This window comes from Emydura macquarii, unplaced genomic scaffold, assembly GCF_026122565.2.
Source record: "Emydura macquarii macquarii isolate MOO-44397 ecotype Brisbane River unplaced genomic scaffold, CSIRO-AGI_Emac_v2 contig_1644, whole genome shotgun sequence".
Lineage (NCBI taxonomy): Eukaryota > Metazoa > Chordata > Testudines > Chelidae > Emydura > Emydura macquarii.
In genome coordinates this window covers 14,066,766-14,082,425 of record NW_027131781.1, presented here as the reverse complement: position 1 = coordinate 14,082,425, position 15,660 = coordinate 14,066,766, and the positions used below count along the sequence as shown (strand labels likewise).

At 48.6% G+C, this 15,660-nt stretch overlaps 1 long non-coding RNA gene and 1 other non-coding gene across 2 annotated transcripts; both read right to left on the bottom strand.

The window, feature by feature from the left end:
- Positions 1–2,065: 2,065 nt before the first annotated feature.
- Positions 2,066–13,683, bottom strand: LOC137158097 (uncharacterized). The gene is made up of 2 exons (XR_010921293.1): positions 13,499–13,683; positions 2,066–6,349 (listed from the first exon to the last, which is right to left on the bottom strand). It is a non-coding gene; the product is annotated as an uncharacterized lncRNA (long non-coding RNA).
- Positions 13,684–15,584: 1,901 nt separating this feature from the next.
- Positions 15,585–15,657, bottom strand: TRNAR-UCG (transfer RNA arginine (anticodon UCG)). The gene has a single exon. It is a non-coding gene; the product is annotated as a tRNA-Arg (tRNA).
- Positions 15,658–15,660: the final 3 nt, after the last annotated feature.

The window sequence follows — 15,660 nt, the reverse complement described above, 5'->3', positions numbered from 1 at the left end:
GAGGTGTGTGTGTGTGGGGGGGGGGGGTGACAGGGCGTCCCCTGAGTTTCTAGCCATTATTGGAACCCAGAAGGCTGAGCCAGGACTAGAGCTACCTTCGCTCCTCCATCTGCGGGGGGAGGAGGAAAGCCACCTGTGCAACGTGGCTAGAACAGGCTCTACCCACGTCTCCACTGTTATGTTCCAGGACGCTCAGATCAGCCCCAAGCACTCTGCTGGGAAGAGAGGCACAAACCCTGCCTCGTTTGCTCCTCGATTCACGATCCAGAGCTGGCTTCCCGCTTGGCTTTGGGGGAATCTACAACTCCCCAAGAGGAGCCTCCTTGCCCCGACACTGGGCAGCCCGGGGTGGATACCTAGCAAAGCCCGCCCTTGCTAGGCAAGGCCTAGGCCAAGCCTGCTGGGGGGCTCATCCTGTCCCCTCTAGCCTGGGGGCAGCAGCCCCTCTGCCAGCACCTTGCCCCGCCCCAGCCAGCGGTGGAAGGCACGGTGCGCTCCCCTAGCGACTCGGCAAGGCCAGGCTGCGGCTTGTTGCTGATCTCCACAGCCCCCGCTCACAGCCAGGTGAGCTGAGCCGGGGGTGTGAATAAGTGTTACACGGGACTGGGGCTTGTTTGATGGGGGGGGTGGGGAGCGGGGAGATTTCCTCTTGGAGCAAGCGCCCAGGGCAGAGGGAGGTGGAGGAGCCAGGCCGAGGCTGAGCAGTGGGGAGGTAGCTGCGGGCTCTCTCTCTGCCAGGGGGTCGCTATTCCAGTCCGGGCTGAGTGGGCGAGTGGACGCTCCTAGGTCATCGCCGGGCACTTTCCAGCTGGTGCCACAAACCCCAGCTGCGCGGGGAGCGGCCGGGATGGGAAGCGTCGGACCAAGCGGACACATGCTCCCCTCTCCCGCCCGCGCTCAGTAAGGCCATGGGCATGGGCTGGGGAAAAGGCCGGGTGCGGCCAGAGATCGACACCCAGGGCACCTCCTGCCGCGGGGGGCGTCCGTCCCCCCCTCCGCACACACAAGCCCCGGCTTCCCCCCACCCAGTGCCTAGAGGCCGCGATCTGGATCCTCACTCACGCCAGGCTCCCCGGGGCTAGAGCCCTGCCCCTTCCCGCTCCACAGATGGAGCCTCTCCGGGGCTGAGCTGCCGGAGCTGGGGAAGGGAAGCGAAGCGGGCCGCAGGGGGAGCTCAGAGCCGAGGCTGTCTCAGTCCCACGCCGTTCCGACCCCCCCCCCCCCCCCGGCAGGCCGACACTGGAGAAGGAGCTGCGAACCCCGCAGCCGGAACGGGGCGGCCCCGTCTCCTGCACCGCTTACCCCGACCAGGGCTCCAAGGGGCCGGGGTGGACGGGGACGGGAGGCCGAGGGGCGCAGGGCACCTGCCTTGGGGTGAGGGGTCTGGAGCGGAGCTGGCCTGTCTCTGACGCTGCCGGGCCTCGGGTGCGGGCGCACCGCGCTGCTACAGAGCCGCTTGGGTGGAAGGAGCCGAGGGAAGGGGCCTGTTCCCCAAAACGGGGCCCCTCTCCGCTCCGAGAGGCGGCCAGCTCCGCCCCAGCCCGGAGCTTTGCGCTCAGTTGCAGGCCCCGGCCCCGAGCCAGCCGCAACCCCGGCCCTGAACAGCTCTGAAACTTGCCACTCCCAGCCCCAGCCCCCTGCTCCAGCAGAGACCCGGATGAGGAACCCCCTGGGTCGAGGGGGCCCAACCCTGCCCTGCGCTTCGTTCTCACTTAGCACTGCCCGCCACGGCCCGCCGCTGGCCCTTCCCAATTCATTAGCTAACCCCTGCGCGCCCCGTGCGCCTAGGACTGGCCGGCCCAGCCCGGAGAGAACGGGGCAGGGACCCAGCACGCTTGCTTTCAAGCCCAGACAGGTTGGTGCTAGGCGGAAGCGGCGTGGGCAACACTCCGCCCCCCCCAGGAGCCGGACGAGAGAAGCAGCCAGGCTGGGCTAACTTTACCCGCCGGCTCGTCCAGCATCCAGAGCCCGAGCGCCGGTGCTGCTTGTGCCCGCAGACGCTCCACGTGGATGAGGCTAGCGAGCGGCTGCATAGGAGACGAGCTAAGCCTTCTCCATTTCCTGCCCCGCCTAAGGCCCCGGGCCCTTCCCAACCCCTCCTGTCCAGGCACAGGAAGCCCGCGGCCCACCCACAGCGGGATGGAGGGGGCATCACACGTGTCAAGGACGTGCGCCCGTAGCACGGTTAGGTTGCGTCTACACACGCACGGGACCTTTGCCCGTGGAATTCCAGCAGCTCCTGCACGGAAGGCAGCCGCCCTGGAGAGAGCTCCGCCTGCAGCCTCTGTGGACGAGCGCGCCCAGTCCCCGAGCTCTGCACGGTGTGGTTAGGCACTTCACTGCCGAAGGAAGCACGCTCGGCCTGTGCTGCTCTGCAGCCCTAGCTAGCTAGCCCAGAGCCAAGCCAGGCGTCGCCTGTGGCAAGTGATGAGTATTGTCAGTCCCGGAGTCGTTACTGAAACACAGAGCTCAGCCCAGTATTTGAGATGTTTGCGCCCTGCCTCCGAACCCCTGACCTCCCTCTCTGGGGCCAGGGCGAACCTAGGACGTTGTAGGAATAAGAGACCTGCAAGGCGAAGCTGCGTTGCAGAGTCAGTATCTCCCCCAGCAGGAGCCAGGGCTCGCCTCACCTCTTCTTAAGACACCCCCACAGTCAGAATACCCCGTGCAGCGCCCCGCAGCTGCCTTTCTCCTACTATGATGTCACCCTGCAGCGTGCCTGGTCCATGCCCCACAAACATCACTGCACCCTATGGAGTTACATCACCCCAGCAAGAAACATAGCCAGCTCCTAGGCAAAAAAACCCCACCCACTTAAATGGTAGGCGGAGCTGCGGCTAAGAGCAATGGGTAGTGCTGGGGAAAGGGAGAACTTCTGCCAGACATTTCAGAAATAGCAGCTGTGTTGTGCTCACACTTAGGCCAGCCAGAGCCACCTTACCTCCCCTTGCTTTCTCTCTCATGCACACCTCTGCATCCGTTTAAAGGTATTTATGGTCACCTAGTTAAATAAAGACTCAGATATAAGCACACAAACTGCTTGCAGTATTAAACAGGGCCAGACTGCCAAAGCAGCTTTGAGCTCTGAAGAAGAGGTCAATCAATGTAAGCTGGAAAGCTCCTCTCTTCCCGACAGAAGTAGGTCCAATGAAAGATATTACCTCACCCAACCGGTCTCTCTGACGTCCCGGGACCAACAGGGGCATAACAACACTGCAAAAACCCACTTTTTCATCAGACTCCTTGCAGACAAGGCTCAGCTTCCCCACCTATTTCTCTTTGGAGTGGAGTTTTTCCCACCCCACAGGTGATTCCTCTCTTCCCTCTTAAAACCCAATCAAAGTCTTCTGTTGTTTTTGAGTTTGGGGAGAAATCTACCTTCAAACCCACCAGCAGATGCACTTTGGCAAACGCAGGCCTGCAGGGCAGGTTAGCAGGATTGTTTCACATTTCAGCTCTTCATTAACTTTCTAGAGAGAGGTGTTGAACCCTTTCCTCCCTTTGCTTCTGCTCTGTTCTCCTGCCTATGCAGACACTTCCCAGTTGTCTGCTTCTCCTAACCCATGGCCAATGAGTTTCCTCCACTTCCTGCTTTCCTTTCCCTTATCAGGCTGCTCACCCTTATTCACTTCACCTTCCACATTACTGTCTCCTTCCCTTGGCATTCCTCTTCTGTGATTGGCAGCTCCTGGTGCATTAGGGAGGGCATCCCACCTCCTCTCCCTCCAACTAGCTGTAAAGGAGACTCACCTTCTCCACCTTACTCTCGTACTCCCAGTCCCAGCAGATCCCCAGGTCCCTTCAGTGCAGTCTTAGGTTGTTCTTTTAAAGAGCTCCTATCCTCATTTGTGTGAGAGAGTTAGTGATTGCTTCCTACTGTGTGAGTTCCTTTCCCCAGCTACCTCACACAGCAAGCCCATGGGGTGGGCTGGGAGGAAAAGGAGGAAGATAAAGTATACTAGGACAAACTAAATGCTTCCACTGGTCTAGGGAGTCCTAGGCCCTGGCTCCAATTTATTTGTAGGGGTCCATTTGGAGGGAGGGGAGAAAAAATCAATCATGCTTGAAAACCAGTGCGCTGAGTTCAGTTCAAAGCATGTGGGCTCCATTTCTCCAGCATGAGAAGGCAGGTAACAGGACATATAGTCCTTACAAGTTTTTGTATTTGAGGGCAGGTAGAATATACCCACTACCCTCCTTCCCCCAACCCACCTTCCCCAAAGTTCAGTTCAGGATGATTGCAGAGAGATTATAAGATGTGCCAGAAGGGAAGTTTTCAAGTCAAATCATGAAAAATTTCACAGTGCACTACTAGTTTGTTTTGTTTTTTTAAATTCCATTTGACTCAGTTTTCATTGATAGGGACAATTCAAGTTAAGATGTAATACAGGGTACTGCAACTTAAAGGATATGACTGTTGGTCTTGGAGGGACTGGTCCACATACAGAATTAAACACCCAGAGGCCAAAATTAGGAGATAAATACACATTTAGGCCCTATCTACACTATAGAGTTAAGTCAATTTAAGTTACATCGATAATCATAAGCCACTTTAATAACATGTCCACACAATGTTCCTTGGGTGAGCAGCGCACATCCACAGTCATTGCTCTTGCATCGACACTGTTGCATCGTGAAGAATTATCCCACTGGGTAATTAGACACCTCACTTTGTCACCCTCTGCCCTTGGGAGCACTGGGAATAGATAGCAGTGCATCATAAGGATGCGCTCGCTGTCCAGTGCTGCGGTTTTCTGTCCCATCATTCAACAGGGTGCGACTGTTTTGCACCATTTTTCAACAGCCCTTGTAAACTAGGCACCCACCATCTCTGCCTGACAGCATGGATCCTGAATTGCTGATCCATCTGGGGAGGAGCATTAACACAACCTGACTGGTCCTGCAGTAGTTCATGAGCTGTGAATCAGTGATGGCCACCCTGCTGTCTACCATGGAAACAAACAATTCAAGCTTGTTGCTAGCATTCATGGAACAACTTGCCATGGTGAACTGGTGGTACTGCGCTTAGGAAACAAGCACTGAGTGGTAGGGTTGCATTGTAATGCATGTATGGCATGATGAGCAGTGGCTGTAGAACTTTCCAATGCACAAACCCACCTTCCTGGAACCGTGTGCAAAGCTCGCCCCAGCGCCAAGGCACAAGGACAGCAGAATGAGAGCTGCCCTCACTGGGGGAAGAGAGTAGCTATCGCTGTGGGGAAGCTGGCAACTCCAGACTGCTACTGGTCAGTAGCAAATCATTTTGGAGTTGGAAAGCCCATTGTGGGGGTTGCAGTGATGCAAGTGTGCAGGGCTATTAACTGCCTCCTGCTATGAAGGCCTGTGATGCTCAGTAATGTGCAGGAAATAATTGATGGCTTTGAGGCAATGGGATTCCCTAACTGCAATAGATGGAACGCATATCCCAATTTTGGTCCCTGCCCAGCTTGCAACCATGTATATCAAGTGAAAGGACTACTTCTCCATAGTCTTGCAGGCTCTGGTGGATCACTGAGGCTGTTTCACTGACATCACTGCAGGTTAAGCAGTGTGCATGATGCACACATCTTTTGGAACACTAGCCTGTATAGAAAGCTGCATGATGGGACTTTCTTTTCCGACCAGAGGATTCCAACAGGGGAGATGGAAATGCCCATAGTGTTCCTTGGAGACCTCACCTAACCCTTGCTCCTGAAGCCTTACATTGGGAACCTAGACAGCAGCAAGGTGTGCTTCAAAAAACAGGCTCAGCAGGTGCCCAATGAGTAGTTAACCTTAAGCATGAATGTGGCTTTGGCTGATTAAGAGGTCTCTGACACTGTCTTTTTGGCTTGTTAGATGTTAGTGATTCTGACTCTTAGTTCTTGCTTTCTGCAAAATGCCTGTGTTTGTCTGAGAAAACAGTCCAAGAAGTTCCAGGTGTCTTCTTCCTAGACAGCAGGAATGTCTTACGAACATTGGCCAAAAGGACCCCATCACCTTTGGTATCCATGGACCATGAACTTTGTATTCTGCTTTAATACCAGGCTCATTCCTGCTCTCCAACTGAGAGCAGAAGCAACACATGTCATGGAGTCATGTCTAAAGGAGGATGTTTTCTAATGTCATTGACAAGACCACGTTTGGAAAGAGGAGAAAGTAGTTCGGGCCCCACAGGTTGATGCCACATCATGCAATTAATGTTTCTATGGAAAAATTGTGACTGGGCTATTCCGTGGCTTCACTGTACCGTAGAGTGCCAAGTTGTGCCATTAGTGCTTCAGGGCATCATTGGTCTCCCAGGCGCCACTGGTGTTATTTATGCTTCGCAGTGTAAATACCGAAGTGGTGCCATTCAGAACTCTGAGCCCTGAAAGAGAAAGGCAAGAGTCTATAGTCATTCATTGACAACTCAGTCTGGGACTTTCCCGTTAGCTTTACTTTGGTGAAGGTGGCTTTGCTTTACAGACGGCTGTTTGCTAGCTCTCTAGAGCACAGAATTTACATTCAGGGTGCAAAGAACAGCCTCCGATCCAAAGAATATTTCACTGAGATTTGGGAGTAGCTTTTACCCCTTGACCCCAAAGCAGAGCATCAAACGTCAGAGTCCAGTTGGGGGACATTCCTGCCATCTAATTGGCAGGAGTAAGTGATTGTTGGTGTAGAAACGTATCTTAGGCATTCATTTTTACACACCTCATGACTGGACCTTGTGATTTAAGTATGGTAACTTTTATGATACTTAATGTCATGCAGTTAAGGTTACAGCTTCTCTTCAATTAATCCCCCAGTCTTCGTTCTGGAAATCTGGGGAAGCCCATCCAGCAGTTTAAGTAGTGGAAGTGATGTTTCACATTTTCAGGAGTACCATGGAAAGTTAACAGGACAGGTGCTCTTGAAGACCTCCTGTTTCATTGCTTAGTAATCAACACTAGAGTTAAAAGTGCCCTGAACTTGGCATGGGGCTAATTGTCAACAAGGGGAAGTTTATATTGTATATTTTATTAGCGCCTATAAGTATTCAAGACTTGCTATTGAGCTTGCCCACAATCACCCTAGCACAATGTGGATAAATGCCTGCTCAGTAGGAGTGTCTAGAGATTTTAGTATTTTAGATACTCCACTCCATCCCCACTGCAGCAACATGTCCTTCTCCCGACACAGCGCTGCTAGGAAGAATCATGCATAATCCTGCCCATCTTGAAGGTTATGGGCTTGGATGTTAGAGGGGCTCAATTCCTGCCTCCCCTCTGGAGCAAGCTGGTCCTCCATTCCTGCCATCTAAGAGCACCTTCTCCTGCTGTTATTTCAAAACACCCCACCCACATCCATGAGCTGCTTATTGAGAAGTGGGATCCCCACCTGTCCTGCACATAGACTCCCATCACCCCCAAATAAGCCTATGGGGAACATTTTGCAGTTGTAATGGATCTGAATGGATGGAGAAGATGAGGAGAGTTAACATGTTTAGAAGCCAGAGTCAAGCACTGCAAGAAATATCGTGTAGCGTTAACTCATGGCAGGGCCACAGCCGTCTACCTGCTCTCCTCTGTGGCCAGACATGAGTATTACTAAGAATATTTCAACTTTTGCTTGACTTGCCAGCAGTGCATTTGTGACGGACACTGCAGTAGCAAAGACACTCATGGGTATTGTGGGATTCCCTCTTTTAGAGCCATGGAATTCTAGGACAAGATTATTTTTCCTAGTTACCAATGCTGCAGACTCACCCTGGGACCTGGAAGCAAAGTCTGATTCTTCTGACTTGTGCATCAGCACTAGTAAGACTCTGAAAGCCGATTTCTGCCAGCAGCAGCAGCACCACCTCTGTAAACCCATTGCACAACCCAGCCTAGGACAGCATTTGGTCTTACAACCAGCATTTAACAATTGATGAACCAGAATAAACTCATCCATCTAGAAGGGCAGTGTTTGTTGTGAGAGCCTGACAGAAGTAATGTATTTGTTACTGAAGTCTGAGCTATGATGAGCCCAGGCCCACAGGGATCAGCCTGGTGACTGAAGTGGTACAATATTTAGTCACTTTCTGACTCCAGCAGCTCTTTAATGTTGAATTTATATAGGGTTTTTAGCCATTTATTTTACCTACATTGGCCATGATGGAGGAGCCATCTCAATCAAACGTTATGTGTATTTTCAGTATAGTTTTCCTAGTCGTAGGTTTAAAGCACCCCCACGATTCTCAGGTGTCAGAGGTCACAGACTCAAAGAGCCTGCTGCTCAGTTCAGTATTTATTTAAAAAAGCAAACAAAAACTACAAACTAAAAAGAGTGGACTAGACTGCCACCTGGTGGGTAGTAGGCAACGTATTTCAAATTTTGTGCTGCCGAAAAGTTTTGGTGAATGCATCGGTGAAGCTACTTGACAAGCACACTGGAATTCTATCTATGGGCACTGCTCGTATCCACTATGCACTTGCCACACAGGCAAATGCCAGTTATCTGTGGGAGATAAGCATGCACAGATGGAGGGCAGTCTTACCCAGCATGTATGGGAATTGGAACCAGGGAATCCATTGCATACATTTCAGACAAGTTAGAAGGCACAATGGTTGTTTCTCATTCTGCAGTCACCTTGTTGGCCACTCAGTTACACAAAGGCTAAAATGTGTAAAGGATTTAAGATCCAACAGCTCTCAAGCATCTTGCAAGAGCCAAGCTCAGAAGGCAAGGACCGAGAGTCAATAATTGGGACTGTCCCCTCACATTAAGGATAGCTCGAAGTGTTCCCTTTCACTTCTGCTGCAAGGGAAAATTCAAGTGGCTTTTTGCTAAGTGGCAAGTCACCCTGTTGGGAATCCATTCCCTGAATGCTACAAGAACAAGGAGATTGAACCAGATGAAGCAGGTTGTGATGTGACGGGGGAGGCCAAAAATACTAAGGCCTAGTCTACATTACAGACTTGTCAACCAAAGTCTCGACCCAGGAGGGTTCGAGCCACTCCCAGCCCTCCAGCTCTGGCATGCAGGATGGGTAAGTGATTTTTGTATGCTGATGCTACACAATGTACAGCTGTTCTTTGCTTTGTTGCATTATACAGCTTGTTGAAGGGATAGAAATGTATAAAAGAGTAGCTGTGTTTACATGTGCTTCCCATTCCTCTCTTCAGCTAGGCAGTGCAGCAGAAAAGTGTGTTAATGTGCACAGATTTCACGGGAATCCTCCAGAGAGATCTCTAGGAAACTTTCCTGGAAGTACTCGCCAATCCTCTGTCAGAGAGTCCTCAGCAAAACTGCTTTGTTTCTTCCCCCATTGTAGGAAACTTTCCCATGCCAATTGGCAATCATTTTACAGGGACCAAAGTGGTACACAGGCGAGCAACACAGGGGCCCACTTCGAAGCTGCTCACATGGAGGAGATGCACCCTAGAATCCCTGTTTACTCTCAGGAGTGAGATATCGGCTTCTATTGGCACAATTTGAAATTTTGTCCCTATCTATCTGAATCAATACCCCCAAACAATTACCCAGAATCTTGTCCCCAGCTTGAGTACCCCATCTCCCCAGGCACAACTCACCATGCCCTGGCTGATCATCAAGCTGTGTGCTTGCCAGGGGACAGTGAGAAAGAGGTATATTTTACAATAATGAATCAATGCTTCTGTTCATTGTGGTTCTACAGATGTGCCCTTGAGGGGAAACCCCTCCACACCTGCCGAGCACCTGCAGCTGATAAGAAAATGACCATAGAGAAGCAAAGGGGAGATGTTCCAAGAGCAACTCCAGTCCTCTGAGGTGGGGGGTGGGTGGGAGAGGAAAAAAAAGGCATGGAGACACACTGTATGAAAAATCAAAAAAGTGACTGGCAGGAAAGGAGGGAAAACCAGGAGTGAGTGATAGCGGGTCACAAGCGCATGATAAAAGCCAGGGAGGAGCAAACAGAGCTGCTAAAGTCACTAATAATGCTGCAGACTGAATTCATATATATTCACCCCTTCCCCCCTTGCAGCCAGTACAGAACTGCTTTTATATCCCTCCCAAACCCACACATTCCTAGCAAACTCCAAGCCCATCTTGGTACCCGTTAACTCCACCCCTTCAAATAGCTTCCAGAACAATAGCTGGACTTACACCCAGCTGTCATAGCTCACACTGCCCCTCACTGCTTTCTCCCCTCCAGCCTAGCTATTTGTATGTGCTGTGAATAATTGTTATTTAATAAAGACATACTTTGTGATGAACAAGCAATCTTTGTCTCTTGCACACAGTAGTTGCACCTCACATTGATACACAGTACAAGCTGGACAGAAGTTGTAGCATGGCTAGTGTTGTTTACAAAGCCACCTTATTGTTGCTCATTGTCAAAATGGCTCCTCAAGGCCTTCCTGATTCGAAGGGCTCCCCGTTGTGCCCCTCTAATAGCCCTGACATCTGGTTGTTTATAGTCAGTCGAAAGTGTTATACCCTGCCCCACAAGGAAGGCCCAGCAACATTAGCTCAACTAATGTGGAACTTCAAAGAGGACAAAAGACTTTACTGATTGCTTCCCCCACACCCTCCATTAAGAGGAGACGCACACAGAGTTTCCAACCAGAAGCAGAAGGGTGAGGGGAGAAAAGGTAACAACCCCATACAAGGAGGAATTGTATCTTTATGGTGATTGGACTGTGAGGGGAAAGGATTGCTTAGAAAAAGATTCCCAGTGCTTAGTCTAGTTTAGCCCTAAAGGACACATGGAACTTGATTATAGAAGCTTCTATTATTCTTTTTAAACTTTAACTGGAAGTCATTTATGTCTATGTTTACCTGCTTTAACCTGGTAAATAACTCCTCTCCTTTTCCTATATAATAAATCTTCTGATAGTTTATTATAGGGTTGGCTACAAGCATGGTCTTTGGTGTAAGTTCTAAGATGCAATTGACCTGGAGTAAGTGACTGGTCCTTTGGGACTGGAAGTAACCTGAATATTGCTGTGATCTTCGCTGTAAGGGACTATCTATCACAAAGATAAACTCACCTGAGTGGCAAGACAGATTCCAAGGGAACTGTGTCAGTGACTCCATGTTTAGGCCATTATAGTGCCTGAGAACTATACACTTGATAATTGGTTGGTGAAATCTAAGTATAGAACCAATCTATGCCCTAGTTCCTAACCATTTGTCCTGAGATTGGTACCCACACTCTTTAGCCACTGCAAGACAGCTTGACAATTCCATCAATCCATTTATTAAATGTAGTACCAGAGTCTGAGAAACAAGTCAAGATGTGCTGTCCAGGAGCAAGACCGAGCAATGCAGCAGCATCAGAAGACTTTGAAACTTAAAAGGGAACAATTCAGATGGAGTTGCAGCCATGGCAGACTCTAGAGCACATAAACCAGACACCAGAGAGCCAGAGACCTCCTGCAAATCACTAGCAGCGTTTCCTCACTGGTTGAGTACCTTGCTGTAGATTTCTTCATTCTACATTTGCATGAGCCCTCCCTTTCATACAGGGAAAGTAGGAAACTCAGTAGAATCCAGGGGCAGGGAGGAGGGGGTGGGGTTGTTCCCTAGCAGAATTCATATGCCACAAAGCCACCTATCTGCTTGAGGACTCCAGACCTATTTTTATTAACTGTACAGAAATTTTGGTGGTAAAGGGAAGGGCCAGTTTAATCATTAGCTTCATTCCTGTGTTAGCACTTGGTTATCAAAACCAAGACAGTGTCAGAGGTCTCACTTGTTTCCACCATTGTTTCCCTTCTGCTTGACCAGTCGAGTCAATTTCTGGCTCTCATGCATTAATACAGGGTGTCCGGCATATATTGAAGGGGTGTTTAATACCAATTTTAAGCAAAACTGGGTGAGTTTAGAGACACATAGGCAAAATAGCTTCATTTAAGCCCTATTTACTTCACCACCTTCTCTCTGACAGCCTATAGTGTAAAGTTCCAGAGGGGCAGCCATGTTAGTCTGTACACAGCAACAACTAGAGTCCTGTAGCACCTTAAAGGCTAACAATTAGTCTAAGGTGCTACAGGACTCTGGTTGTTTTTGATAGCCTATGTAAGTCAGAGGTGGCAATCACACAGTGGAGCCTGAGCGGTGAATTAAATTGTCAATAATAATACACCCTTCAGGGGATATTGGTTCTTTTCACAAAACAGTGGGGCAGCCTACATCAACACAGTCCATGTAAACCTCCATGGGAAGAGGGGAGTTTGAAAATTTGTTTCATAAGGCTTCCCTATGGTAGTCTGAATGCAATAGAAATCTTGTTTAGACAGCTGCATAGTTCAAATCCGTGTTCATAGTACAGCCCAAGTGCACAAAGTTAGTTGTTGGCCAAGGGGGGAGGGGGAGAGATCGAATACTCAACTCAATAGGTCTCAACTCTGCTGGTCTGTGTCTGTAACACACTAACTTTGGAACACTACTGCCAGTCTGGTGTGTAGGGTGGGAAGGGGGAATTTGGGGAATGGAGGAATGCCAGGAGTCCCTGGGGGGAGGGGGGATGCAGTGTGCTCCACCTACAGAAGCTATGAAGCATGCCACCCCTCAGTGTAAGTTACATTTTATTGACATTGTCACCTCAGCAGACATTTCTCAATGACAGTCATGTTGGGTCACCATACATGCTGGCTAGATAAGTAAGCAACATGGAGACTAGTTACTAATCCACTCCACTACCCTTCAGTTTCCTCCTGAGAGCTAGAGTCTAGGCAGGGACTAGATAATCAAGAGAGCTTAATGCTATTGCTTCTGGGTGCTGAGCAATGGGGCCAACCCTCACCCCACACTTGGCCCAAGTTGTGCAACAGTGAAGTATCTCTTTAGGTAACTAAATAAAGGCCAGGCTGTCAGAGTGTTCGGCATCCAGCAGCTCCCATTGTGACACTTGTGGCCAGTTTTTAAATCGAAAAAGAAGCCTTATGGCCAAACTAGGGAGCTCTGTTACTCTGAGGCATCTCTTGCCCCATCTCCTCCTCCTCCAGCAACTTTGTGTGGGTTGGTTGTGTTTATACAGCCTTATAGCTTAAGATCCTTGCAGATTCTACTTGTGGGAATATGAAATTGAGCATTTTGTGCTTCAGAAAGGAAGCTATTGCCACCAATTGCTTAGTCTGACCTATTTTGTTTTAAGGAGAGTCCTACCAAGAGATACAGCTCTCGCCTGACCTTTATTGCCAGCCATCCCCCTTTTCACACTCAGGATACATCCAGCATGAATGAGCCTGCTGGTCTCTACTGCCAGCTTTGGAAGAGGTTTATGTCAGGAGTACACCCTCTTCTACACTCAAGCACCATAATATTGCACAACAGATCTTGCACTAATATTAATGAGCCAAACAAGAGGTCTCCTGTAAGCAGCACCACTCCATAAAGACACAGACCCCAAGATACTACTTTATATAACCAGACAGGATCATGCCTCCCTTGTGAAGAATTCTCCCTAGTATTTTAATAATACCTGCCATCTTAGTAGACAAGCATCATAACATCTAAGTCTACTCTATATACACATCTGCTTTCATAAACAGCCAGCGTAAATGAAATTAGCATTAAAGTGACTTACCACTTCTCCAAAACACTGCTATTCATGAGTTAGGCCTGTCCTGCTGATATAATTCCCTTGCTAGGATTCCTGACTATAGCAAGGACCTCCATCCTGATGCAGCCTTTCTAATGGAACAAACTGATCTAAAGGACAGGAAGAGATGTCAGGCTTGAAGCAGTATTATTCAGGTAGCTGCTCTTTCTCCTCCTTATAGAAACTCTTAGTTTCCACTGCTCATGTGTTTTACTATGTGGGTGATTAATTAAGGCTAATTGCATGCAGGTGTGTGGTTCTTACCTTAAGCGCTAGGCATTACATGATGTTTGATCCAGGCTATAATCTTAGATGAGAGAATTTAGGCACCAATCCTGAAAGCTATTTCACAAAGGCTGGCCCTGTGCCTGTTTAGTGTTCCATCAATATCAGTGGAGCTCTGAGCAGGCATAAGGATCTGTGTGCGCAGAGCAGCTTGCAGGATCAGGGCCTCAGGCCCAAAACCTCAAACATATTTAGGTGCCTAACTAATGGGAGTTAAGTGCCTAGAAACCTTTGAGGATCTGGGCCTTAAGGTGTGAGATTTCTGGGGGCAGGAACTCTGATCTTCGTATAACACATTTGCCATGCTGTAAAGATTTGTACACAGGGCACTGTACAAATGATAAACAAGAAGAACACATAATGAAAGCCCAAGATTTCAACCTGTAAATATCATGGTTCCATAGGAGAGCTGATGTTTGAAGAGATCCAGAAGAGAGTGGGTTAAAGTAGAGTCCCTAATATCTAGGATGGTTTTTTAGCACCAGGAGCAGCCATTATTTTAGATTTTCTTAGCTATTACTTTGTAACTCCTGGTTAATAAACTATATGTTTTAAAAATTTGCATCCTGGACTTACGTGTGAGCCCCAACTGACTCTGCTGCCATGGTCATTTGGGCTTTAGCAGGTTGAGAAGTATGAGTTAAAATGCTGTCCAATGGTTGGACGTGATGCATAAGGAGCAACTGGACAGGTTTAGAATTTTTTTCTTGGTACTGGGTCATTCTGCATCCAAGCTGGAGAACGAGTAACTGTCTGTAGATCTTTAAATAACCAAATACAATCATCCTGAAACATCTCCTCTCCAAAAGACTACTAAGAAAAAATAATGCATGCACTGGCAAATATCTAGACATGCCTGAGGCTGCAGGACATTTAGCATGTGTGGGTGTGTCGGGGAGAAATACTGTACCCTGATAAAAAAGGGTGGAAAATGAATTACAAAGAGAGTGGACAAGAATGGAACATGTGGTGAAACTGTCTTTCCTGAATATTCACACATACATTTAAATATGATATAAAATAATGTATATGAATTCATGCACTGCAGTATGGTATGTCTAGGATATCCAATCCCATGGTGTTGACTTTGGAACAGAGCAGACACCAATACATCACCATAAGGCACGGTGTGGATTATATAGCCATAAAGAGCCTGCAAACACTTGCATGCATGGTTAACTTTATTACTATGAGTAATCTCATTGAAATCAATGGGGCTACTCATGGCAGTCAAACATATGTATAAGTGTTTGTGGGATCAGGCCTTATATTTGCTACAGGCCTTGTTCTGGGATATTCTCCCATTTATGCACTGAGGTAGGATCTGCTCTGGCTTCATTATGGCATTTGTTATAGGATATTCTTCTGTGTTTTGGGATACCTCCTCCAGGATCTTATTAGTTACAATTATTTATTAATTAATACTATTACTGCAATTTCACCCAGATGGTTCAAAAATAATCTAAAAGTTTTTTGAAAACAAATACATATACAATTATGGATCTTCACCATGAAATACAAATACATATAAACATTACATTCATGGAGCTGTCCTTCCTTGACTGCTACACTAACTTGCTATTTATCGCTGGCTGGGTGATTTGTGGCACATTTCACAGCATGCCCTTTGCAACAGCACTGGCTTCACGCTCCTCCCCCGTTCTGGGATTTGCCCCATGGAAATGGCTCTGGGATTCTTTCCTTTCCCTGCCACTTTAAAATAGATGTTTTGTAAATAGAGGTAAAAAATACACTGTCCGGTGCTAGCACTCACACCACGAGCGTGCGACCGCGGCAGGACTCGAACCTGCAATCTTCTGATCCGAAGTCAGACGCCTTATCCATTAGGCCACGCGGCCACC